Below are 12,364 nucleotides of genomic sequence, written 5' to 3' on the forward strand. Positions count from 1 at the left end.
TTGTCTTCTCAAGCTGCCCCTTGAAATCTTCTGTTTATCTGTTTTACTGCATCACTTTTTTTCCTTTTGCTTTAGCTGTTCAGTTTTCAAGAGCAAGTTTCAGAGTCTCTTCTGACAACCATTTAGGTCTTTTCTTTCTCTTCTGTCTTTTTAATGACCTCTTCTTTCTTCATGTATCATCATTGATACATGAAGTCATACCTTGATGTCATACCACAACTCATCTGGTCTTTGGTCATTAGTGTTCAACGCATCAAATCTATTCTTCAGATGGTCTCTAAATTCAGGTGGGATGTAGCCAAGGTCGTACTTTGGCTCTTGTGGGTTTGTTCTAATTTTTTTTTGGTTTTGTCTTGAACTTGCATATGAGTAATTTATGGCCTGATCCACAGTTGGCCCCTGGCCTTGTTCTGACTGATGATAATGAGTTTTTCTGTGGTCTCTTTCCACAGATGTATTTGATTTCTGTGCATTCCATCTGGTGAGATCCATATGTATAGTCACCATCTATGTTTGTGAAAAATGTATTTGCAGTGTTTTAGTGTAAATAGTAAAAACAGTTTGATAAAGATGTTATCTGAATGATAAATCACAATAAAAAATGCATTTATGACCATCCAAGGTACAATTGGTCTCCTTTACCTGGAATAGCAAAGGAAGAAGGAGATTCAGAAATTGGAGAAGAAAAAGGAATGTGTGTCTGGTTGCCTCCATGAAAAATTGCCTCCTGTGCCATGGGGCCAGAAATCAATGGTGCTCAACTTTCATTTCTAAATGATTTGATTCAAATATTCTGTAGCAGAATTCTGAATGAAAGTGGGAAAACATAGAACAGATTGACAAATTTTCAATGGACTCCAGAATTTCTAGAGCCAGTGAGGTTGGATGAAACCCGAAACTATTCCTGTGAAATGATCTCTAAACTTTAAATCTTAAACCAAGACTATCCCCTGAAGTCTTCTTTGAACCAAACAAGAGTTTAGATTAAGTAGTAAAGTATGTTTGCCTTGAACATTGTGCTTTTTTAAAGGAATTATGTATGTGGAATCAAATTGACAGCAGCAATCTGAAAGGTTAAATGAGAACTTTACAGGACAGTAAAATTATGTTAATGGTGTTGGAATGGTTTTGAAAAGTATAGCAAGGATTGTACAACTTGAAGAATTCTATCAATGTCACTGAATTATATATGTAGAAATTGTTGAAATGTATTTTTTGGTGTACCCTTTTTCACAAAAAATAGAATAAAAAAGTCAAAAAATGCAGTGTTATTCTTATAACAATAAATGTTATTAATTTTGCTTTCAGGCCATAAAAAGTTCTACAGCTATGAGTTTCTTAGGAAACAGAGTCTAATGCTAAGCACTTTGAACTGGTTCATTGGTTCTACTATGCAATCAGGAAACCAAGCTCTTGCCACCAGCTTCATCCACCATATTTAATATGCAACCTTTTTCTTCACATTTTTGTCCTCATGTGTTTTTGCACCTCCACAGAGCTCTTCAAAGTTTTAAGTAGGTAGAATATTTTGCTTTTCACAATTTTTCCAACGTGCATACATCCAACCTACAACCTGCTCAGAATCTTTGGTAACAAATAAGCAACAGGTACACCTATAGCTCTGGGAAGGCTGAAAGACGGAATGTATTATTGCTAAGTAAAGGAAAGAGAGACTAAGTGGTCTTTTGAATTTCTCTAATATTTTCATGTTCACTTTACTCTTGTAAAGTTCATAATTTAAAAAGAATCACATATATGCTACTTACATACTATACGCCTCAGAGAAGACACTGAAGCATAGATTGACTCAGTGATTTGCCTTATGCTATTTTACTATTGGGCAAGGACAAATTCAAGACTAGACACATATATTCATAATATTTTACAGAATTTTAAACAAAATACAGTAAGTAATCCAAAGAAAATGGAAGAAAGTAGGTCCAATAGGCTCCATTTACAGCTGTTCATCACAGTATCACTTTTAAGAATTTTTTGATGATCATGTAAAATTTATTCACAGAACCTTCCTTAGAACTTTCTTCAGAGCCTCTTTAACCTCTTTATTTCTCAGAGTATAAATAAGAGGGGTAAGCATGGTGGTTACAACAGTGTAGAAGAGGGAAACAAATTTTCCTTAATCCTTGAATCTGCTTTTGGCTGGCAGCTGATACATGAAGATGGTGGTCCCATAGAAGATGATGACCACCACGAGGTGGGAGGAACACGTCCCAAATGCTTTCTGTCGGCCAGTAGCTGACTTGATCCTGAAAACTGCTTCGGCAATGTAGCTATAGGAAACCATGATGAATGAGACTGGCACTATAAGGAAGATGATACTAGCCACAAAAAGCTCAATCTCGTTGAATGTGGTGTCCACCCAGGCCTATTTGATGAGCACAGGCACCTCACACATAAAATGGTCAATTTGGCGATGAGCACAGAAGGGCAGCCGCAGAGTGAGAGTGGACTGCACCAGGGCGGTGGCCACCCCACTGAGCCATGCCATAGAGGCCAGTGTCATGCAGAGATGGTGATGCATCAAGACAGTGTAATGGAGAGGTTGGCAGACAGCAACATAGCGATTATAGGACATCACTGCCAGGAGGACACACTCGGTGGATCCCAGGGCATGGGAGACATAAAGTTGAACTACACAGCCACCATAGGAAATGATTTTCATGGGAGACCACAAGTTTACCAGGAGCTAGGGAATAATACTACTGGTGAAGGAAAGGTCCAGGAAGGAGAGATGACAAAGGAAAAAATACATGGGCGTGTGAAGCTTGGGTTCTAGACGAGTCACCAGGATAATGCCAGTGTTACCAAAGGTGGTTCGCAAATATACTATCAAGATGACCACAAATAGAATCTTCTGTAAATGAGGATAATCAGAAACCCCAGCAGGATGAAGCCTGTCAGGTTGCTCTCATTGACGCTTCTTACTAACCCCATTTGTAAAGGATGCTCCAGAATGCTGAGTCATAGCTGAGAAAGACGACATATGTGTAAGGTTACATGAGTGGCAATGTCACCTCTCAAATAGGTATCCTTTGTGTAACGTGTAGATGTTTTGTCTTTACATTTAGTAAGTGAAATCTGTCCAGGTTCTTAGTGTGTGCGTGCCAAGTAAATGCACACTTTCCTCCCCTCTTAGCTCTCCTCCAATGCTCTCCAGACAGAGAAGTGTGGACATGTTAATAAACAACATCATCTGCTGTAGGAAACCACTTAGACCACCACTTTCTTCCAACTCCACCAGAGTTAACTCTTTATGTTAGTATGTCTTTCTAGTTGCAGAAAAGGGAAATCTCAAATAATTTCAACGGAAACCTGAAAAATTAGGTTTTATTTAAATAACATTTGCTTTCAGGTTAAAAAAAAAAGATGTTTCTTATTACCCCAAAAATAGTAGAATTAGTCAGAAGACTGCATGATTGAAATATAGTTGGTATTAATTAAAAGTAATTTCCTGAGAGCTATGTGACCTATTCAAAGATATACTCTTCCTAAGTGTTGAAGGCAACACTTGAATCCATTTCTTCTGGCCCTATTCCTCAGTTGATTGTACACACTCTATAGCTTTCATTAGGAGCCCTGGTGGTGAGGTGGTTAAGAGTTCAGGCTGCTAACCAAAAGGCCGGCAGTTCAAATTCACCAGCTGCTCCTTTGAAATCCTCTAGGTCAGTTCTACTCTGTCCTATAGAGTCACTAGGAGTTGGAATTCACTTGAAGGCACACAATAAGACCAACAGAGCTTTCATCTTCCTTAACTCATTGTTCATTAGTTTCTTTGTTTGTTTTTGTTCTTTTCTTGCTTCCTTTTTTAGGCACCCAGGATCCTCCTGGTCCAAAAAACAATTTATTTGGAAATGTCTTGTTTTCCCTATGATATTAGATTTCTTTTTCTGGAATCATTTGCACTTTAACCATCTACTCAAAGTATGAAAGCAAAATTTGGTTGCTCTTAGTGAAAGCAAGCAATTAAAGGGATATTTTATTTACAAATGAGGACACCATATCTTCTTAATGAAAGAACACCACTCAGAAAGCTATTAGTTGTGTCTACGTTATAAAAGGCCAGTCTTCTTCATCCCCACTAGAATCCTTCAGTAAAAATAGACTTTTACTAACATATACTCCAATAACCTTTCCTTTTAACTATATAGAAAGCTTGAAAAAGACTGGTATTTGTATATACATAAATACATAGATATAGATACATCTCTCTATATCTGTATGAAAAGATTTCCTAAGTGTTACAAATGTTTAAACGCTCGACCTCCAACTGAAAGGTTGGCGGTTCAAACCCACCAAGAGGCGCCTAGTAAAAAGCCCTGGTCATCTGCTATCCAAAGGTAAAAGTCTTGAAAACCCTATGCATTGCAGTTCTACTCTGCACTCACGCACTCACGCACTTACCATGAATCATAATCAACTTGGAGGCAACTAAAAACAACAATGTGTATTTGTGTGTGTGTGTGTGTATATATATATATACACAAACCCACTGCAAAATTTGGGGAAATTGTACGTGTGCCTATTCACAATAGCATGTGAGATCCCTGAGACCAGGAGCCATATCTGACATGATTTTAAAACCCCCAGGCCTTAGAATGTACAGCACCCAGTAGCCTCTCAGAAGTCATTCAGTGATCTGCTCAAGCTGTATCCATTGTTTCATACCTGAATAAATTCGCCTGAATGAACTTTCCAACCAAAAAGTGACTGACAGACTGAACATAAACTAAAAAATCTACCGAAATTTAGTCCTCCAGCTCAAAGAATACAACAACATAGTAAACAAATAAACGGCACCTAAAAATCTAAAAAACAAAACAAAACAAAAAATGTATTTGCTTTTCAGTCGATTCCGATTCATAGCGACCCTATAGTACAAAGTAGAACTGCCACATAGGGTTTATAAGGCTGTAAATATTTGTGGAAGCAGACTACCACATCTTCCTTCTGTGAAGTAGCTGGTGGGTTCGACTGCTGACCTTTCAGCTAGCAGCCAAATTCTTTAACTGCTGTGCCAGGAAGTACCAAGGGGGGAAAAGCATCTGGGGGAAAAAAAAAATTCAAGGCAAACTGTCCCAGTATATTTGGGAAAGAGCAAGCCTGGATCACTGTCTACATCCAAAGAAGATGGATAGGTAAGAAATAGAAGCCACAGAACCTGGCTTTCATACACTACAAAATATTTTCTACAAAAACAAGACTAACTACAAACAAAACAAAAGATGAAATGGCCCATAAAAAAAACTAAAGTTAGGTGGAAAAAAAAAAATTTTTTTTTTTTTGAAGAAAGTGTTAAAGGAGAATTGCTCCAAAAAGCAGTGTGGATATCTGGAAAGAAAAAATAATTCCTCCACACTAAAAATAGTTAAGAGAACCTGAAATTACTGAAACAGATGATCTGAAACAAAAGTAAATTTTAAAGGAGAGGTTGTCTTAAGTATGTTAATAAAGACAGAAATATATAAGGTGGTTGCTGCTGTTAGCTGCCATCAAGTCACTTCCAACTCAGAGAAACCCCATGTGTTACACAGTAAAACTACTCCATAGCGTTTTCTTGGCTGTAATCTTAGAAGTAGATCGCCAGGCATGTTCTTCCTTGGCACTGCTAGGAGGGATCGAACCACCAACTTTTAGGTTAGCAGTCAAGCACGAACTAGGGGAAGATATATAATGATTACTTCCTAAATAGCAAGCAAGAAATAGAGTTGAATAAAGGACATGCTTGAACTTGCACAGAATGCAAAACAAATTAAATAAAGTTATTAAGAAAAATGCCATGAAAATATCAAGCAGCACAAATATAACATATCCTAAAGCTCTCATAGTTAGTAAATTCCCTTGACATCGGAATCTTCCTTTGAAACACTCTGAAAGCTAATATCAAAGATAAAGCAATAATTAAATTACCTTTTAACTGTGTGTTACACCATCCACATTAAAGACATGTTGTTAGGTGCCGTCAAGTCGGTTCCGACTCACAGAGACCGTATGTACCACAGAAGGAAACACTGCCAGGTCCTGCCCCACGCTCACAATCCTTGTTATGCTTGAGGGTCTTCCTCTTTTCCTCTGACTCTGTGCTTTACCAAGTGTGATGTCCTTCTCCAGTGACTGATCCCTCCTGATAACGTGTCCAAAATATTTAAGAAACAGTCTCGCCATCCTTGCTTCTAAGGAGCATTCTGGTTGTACTTCCTCTAAGACAGATTTGCTCATTCTTTTGGCAGTCCGTGGTGTATTCAATATTCTTTGCCAAGACCACAATTCAAAGACATCAATTCTTCAGTCTTCCTTATTCACTTCTAGCTTTCGCATGCACACAGTGCAATTGAAAATACCGTGGCTTGGGTCAGGCACACTTTAGTCTTCAAGGTGACTTCTTTGCCTTTCAACACTTTGAAAGAGGTCATTTGCAACAGATTTACCCAAAGCAATGCGTCTTTTGATTTCTTGACTGCTCCTTCCATGGGTGTTGATCGTGGATTCAAATAAAATGAAATTCTTGAGATCTTCAGTCTTTTCTCCATTTATCATGATGTTGTTTATTGGTCCAGTTGTGAAGATTTTTGATTTCTTCATGTTGAGGTGTAATCCATACTGAAGGCTGTAGTTTTTGATCTTTGTCAGCTTCAAGTCCTCTTCACTTTCAGTAAGCAACTTTATGTCATTTGAATAACGCAGGTTGTTAAATCTTCCTCCAATCCTGATGCTCTGCTCTTCACATAGTTCAGCTTCTCAGGTTGTTTGCTCAGCATACAGATTGAATAGGTGTGGTGATAGACTACAACCCTCACGCACACCTTTCCTGATTTTATACCACGCAGTATGCCCTTGTTCTGTGTGAACAACTGTCTCTTGATCTATGTACAGGTTCCTCGCGAGCCCAATTAAGTGTTCCAGAATTCTCACTCAATTCTCAATATTATCCATAATTTGTTATAATCCATACAGTCAAATGAGTTTACATAGTAAATAAAACACAGGTAAACGTCCTTCTGGTATTCTCTGCTTTCAGGCAGGATCCATCTGACATCAGCAATGATATCCGTGGTTCTATGTCCTCTTCAGAATCTGGCCTTAATTTGTGGCAGTTCCCTGTCAATATACTGCTGCAGTCACTTTTGAATGATCTTCAGCAAAATTTTGCTTGCATGTGGTATTAATGGAAACCCTGGTGGCATAGTGGTTAAGTGCTATGGCTGCTAACCAAAGGGTTGGCAGCTCAAATCTGCCAGGTGCTCCTTAGAAACTCTATGGGGCAGTTGTACTCTGTCCTATAGGGTCGCTATGAGTTGGAATTGACTCGAAGGCACTGGGTTTGGTTTTTTCTTTTCTCTTTGGTGATATTAATGATATCGTTTGGTAATTTCTGCATTTGGTTGGACCACTTTTCTTGGGAATACGCATAAATATGGACCTCTTCCAGTAGGTTGGCCAGGTAGCTGTCTTCCAAATTACTTGGCACTTCCAGCGCTGCAGCTATTTGTTGTAACATCTCAATTGATACTGTCTATTGCTGGAGCCTTGTTTTTTGCCAGTGCTTTCAGTGCCACTTGAATTTCTTCCTTCAGTACCATCTCCTTCTAATTATAGGTTACCCCCTGAAATGGTTGAATGTCGACAAATTCTTTTTGGTATAGTGACTGTGTATTCCTTCCATGTTCTTTTTTTTTTTTGTAAATAATTTTTATTGTGCTTTAAGTGAAAGTTTACAAATCAAGTCAGTCTCTACCACAAAAACCCATATACACCATGCTATATACACTCCCAATTACTCTCCGCCTAATGAGACAGCCCACTGTCTCCCTCCACTCTCTCTTTTCGTGTCCATTTCGTCAGCTTCTAACCCCCTCCACCCTCTCATCTCCCCTCCAGGCAGGAGATGGCAACAGAGTTGCAAGTGTCCACCTGATCCAAGAAGCTCACTCCTCACCAGCATCTCTCTCCAACCCATTGTCCAGTCTAATCCATGTCTGATGAGTTGTCTTCGGGAATGGTTCCTGTCCGGGGCAACAGAAGGTCTGGGGGCCATGACCACTGGGGTCCTTCTAGTCTCAGTCAGACCATTAAGTCTGGACTTATGAGAATTTGGGGTCTGCATCCCACTGCTGTCCTGCTCCCTCGGGGGTTCTCTGTTGTGTTGCCTTTCAGGGCAGTCATCGGTTGTAGCCGGGCACCATCTACTTCTTCTGGTCTCAGGATGATGTAGTCGCTGGTTCATGTGGCCCTTTCTGTCTCTTGGGCTCGTAATCGCCTTGTGTCCTTGGTGTTCTTCATTCTCCTTTGATCCAGGTGGGTTGAGACCAATTGATGCATCTTAGATGGCTGCTTGCTAGCGTTTAAGACCCCAGACACCACTCTTCACAGTGGGATGCAGAATGTTTTCTTAATAGGTTTTATTATGCCAATTAACTTAGATGTCCCCTGAAATCATGGTCCCCAGACTCCTGCCCCTGCTATGCTGGCCTTCGAAGCATTCAGTTTATTCAGGAAACTTCTTTGCTTTTGGTTTGGTCCAATTGTGCTGACTCCCCCCCCCCCACCGTATTGTGTGCTGTCTTTCCCTTCACCTAAAGTAGTTCTTATCTACTATCTCATTAATGAATGACCCTCTCCCACCCTCCCTCCCTCCCCTCTCTGGTAACCATGAATGAATGTTTTCTTCTCAGTTTAAACTATTTCCCAAGTTCTTATAATAGTGGTCTTATACAATATTTGTCCTTTTGCAACTGACTAATTTCACTCAGCATAATGCCTTCCAGGTTCCTCCATGTTGTGAAATGTTTCACAGATTCCTCACTGTGCTTTATCGATGCGTAGTATTCCTTTGTGTGAATATAACATAATTTATTTACCCATTCATCCATTGATGGGCACCTTGGTTGCTTCCATCTTTTTGCTATTGTAAACAGTGCTGCAATAAACATGGGTGTGCATATATCTGTTTGTGTAAAGGCTCTTATTTCTCTAGGATATATTCGAAGGAGTGGGATTGCTGGATCGTATGGTAGTTCTATTTCTAGCTTTTTAAGGAAGCACCAAATCTATTTCCAAAATGGTTGTACCATTTGACATTCCCACCAGCAGTGTAGAAGTGTTCCAATCTCTCCACAGCCTCTCCAACTTTTATTCTTTTGTGTTTTTTTGGATTAATGCCAGCCTTGTTGGAGTGAGATGAAATCTAATCATAGTTTTGATCTGCATTTCTCTAAAGGCTAATGATCATGAACATTTCCTCATATATCTGCTAGCTACCTGAATGTCTTCTTTAGTGAAGTGTCTATTCATATATTTTGCCCATTTTTTGATTGGGTTATTTGTCTTTTTGCAATTGAGTTTTTGCACTATTATCTAGATTTTAGAGATCAGGCGCTGATCAGAAATGTCATAGCTAAAACCTTTTTCCCAGTCTGTAGGTAGTCTTTTTACTCTTTTGGTGAAGTCTTTCGATGAGCATAGGTGTTTGATTTTTAGGAGCTCCCAGTTATCTAGCTGTTCTTCTACGTTCTTTATAATGTTTTCTAAACTGTTTATGCCATGTATTAGTAGGGTTCCTAATGTTGTCCTTATTTTTCTTCCATGGTCTTTATCGTTTTAGATTTGATATTTAGGTCTTTGATTCATTTTGAGTTAATTTTTGTGCATGGAGTGAGGTAGGGGTCTTGTTTCATTTTTTTGCAGATGGATATCCAGTTATACCAGTACCGTTTGTTAAAAAGACTGTCTTTTCCCCACTTAACTGTTTTGGGGCCTTTGTCAAATATCAACTGCCCATATGTGGATGGATTTATGTCTGGATTCTCAATTCTGTTCCATTGGTCCACGTGTCTGTTGTACCAGTACCAGGCTGTTTTGACTGCTGTGGCAGTATAACAGATTCTAAAATCAGATAGAGTAAGGCCTCCCACTTTGTTCTTCTTTTTCAGTAATGCCTTATTTATCCGGGGCCTCTTTCCCTTCCATATGAAATTGGTGATTTGTTTCTCCATCTCATTAAGAATGTCCTTGGGATTTGGATCCGATTTACAATAAGTGTATAGATCACTTTTGGTAGAATAGACATTTTTATAATGTTAAGTCTTCCTATCCACAATCAAGGTATGTTCTTCCACTTATGTAAGTCTCTTTTGGTTTCTTGCAGAAGTGTACTGTAGTTTTCTTTGTATAAGTCTTTTACATCTCTGGTAAGATTTATTCCTAAGTATTTTATCTTCTTGGGGGCTACTGTAAATGGCATTGATTAGGTGATTTCCTCTTCGATGTTCTTTTTGTTGGTGTAGAGAAATCCAACTGATTTTTGTATGTGTATCTTTTTTTTTTTTTTTATCTTGTATCCTGATACTCTGCTGAACTCTTAGTTTCAGTAGTTTTCTGGAGGATTCCTTAGGGTTTTCTGTGTATAAGGTCATGTCATCTGCAAATAGAGATACTTCTACTTCTTCCTTGCCAATCTGGATGCCCTTTATTTCTTTATCTAGGCTAATTGCTCTGGCTAGGACTTCCAGCACAATGTTGAATAAGAGTGGTGATAAAGGGCATCCTTGTTTGGTTCCCGATCTCAATGGGAATCTTTTCAGGCTCTCTCCATTTAGAGTGATGTTGGCTGTTAGCTTTGTATAAATGCCCCTTATTATGCTGAGGAATTTTCCTTCTATTCCTATTTTGCTGATAGTTTTTATCATGAATGAGTGTTGAACTTTGTGAAATGCCTTTTCTGCAACAATTGATAAAATCATGTGATTCTTGTCTTTCGTTTTATTTATGTGATGGATTACATTAATGGTTTTTCTAATGTTGAACTGTCCCTGCATACCTGGTATGAATCCCACTTGGTCACGGTGAATTATTTTTCTGATATGTTGTTGAGTTCTATTGGCTAGAATTTTGTTAAAGATATTTGCATCTACATTCATGAGGGATAAAGGTCTATAATTTTCTTTTCTTGTGGTGTCTTTACCTGGTTTTGTTATCAGGGATATGGTGGCTTCATAGAATGAGCTTGGTAGTATTCTGTCCTTTTCTATGCTCTGAAATACCTTTGGTAGTAGTGGTGCTAACTCTTCTCTGAAAGTTTGGTAGAACTCTGCAGTGAATCCATCCCGACCAGGACTTTTTTTGTTGGGAGTTTTTTGATTACCTTTTCAATCTCTTCTTTTGTTATAGGTCTATTTAGTTGTTCTACCTCTGTTAGTGTTAGTTTATGTATTCATCCATTTCTTCCAGGTTTTCAAATTTGTGTGAGTATAGTTTTTCATAGTAATCTGATATGATTATTTTAATTTCAGTTAGGCCTGTTGTAATATTGCCCCTCTCATTTCTTATTGGGGTTATTTGCTTCCTCTCCTATTTTTCTTTTGTCAGTTTGGCCAGTGGTTTATCAATTTTGTTGATTTTTTCAAAGAACCAGGTTTTGGTCTTGTTAATTCTTTCAATTGTTTTTTCTGTTTTCTATTTCATTTAGGTCAGCTCTAATTTTTATTATTTGTTTTCTTCTGGTGCCTCTGGGTTTCTTTTGTTGCTCCCTTTCTATTTGTTCAAGTTGTAGGGATAATTCTTTGATTTTGGCCCTTTCTTCTTTTTGGACGTGTGCATTTATTGATATAAATTGGCCTCTGAGCACCGCTTTTGCTGTGTCCCAAAGGTTCTGATAGGAAGTGTTTTCATTCTCATTGGATTCTCTGAATTTCTTTATCCCATCCTTAAAGTCTTCTGTAATCCAGTCTTTTTTAAGCAGGGTATTGTTCAGTTTCCAAGTGTTTGATTTCTTTTCCTTTCCCCTTTTATGGCCTTATGGTCAGAGAAGGTGCTTTGTAATATTTCAATGTTTTGGATTCTGCTAAGGCTTGCTTTATGACCTCATATGTGGTCTATTCTAGAGAATGTTTCATGTGCACTAGAAAAGAAAGTATACTTAGCTGCTTTTGGGTGGAGTGTTCTGTATATGTCTATGAGGTCAAAATGGTTGAGTGTGGCATTTAGATCTTCTGTTTCTTTATTGAGAGGTTGTTTCTGGATGTCCTGTCCTTCACCGAAAATGGTGTGTTGAAGTCTCCTACTATTATTGTGGAGCTGTCCATCTCACTTTTCAATCCTGATAGAGTTTGTTTTATGTATCTTGCAGCCCTGTCATTGGGTGCATAAATATTTAATATGGTTTTATCTTCTTGGTGTATTGTGCCTTTAATCATTATGTAGTGTCCTTCCTTATCGTTTCTGATGGATTTAACTTTAAAGTCTATTTTGTCAGAATTTAATATTGCCAGTCCTGCTCTTTTTTGATTGTTGTTTGCTTGATATATTTTTTTCCATCCTTTGAGTTTTAGTTTGTTTGTGTCTCTAAGTCTAA

At 38.3% G+C, this 12,364-nt stretch overlaps 1 pseudogene; it reads right to left on the reverse strand.

Moving 5' to 3' along the window:
- Positions 1-1,999: 1,999 nt before the first annotated feature.
- On the reverse strand, positions 2,000-5,244 carry LOC111748336 (olfactory receptor 2G2-like; annotated as a pseudogene).
- Positions 5,245-12,364: the final 7,120 nt, after the last annotated feature.

The sequence above is a fragment of the Loxodonta africana genome, chromosome 2 (assembly GCF_030014295.1).
Source record: "Loxodonta africana isolate mLoxAfr1 chromosome 2, mLoxAfr1.hap2, whole genome shotgun sequence".
In the NCBI taxonomy this organism is placed as follows: domain Eukaryota; kingdom Metazoa; phylum Chordata; class Mammalia; order Proboscidea; family Elephantidae; genus Loxodonta; species Loxodonta africana.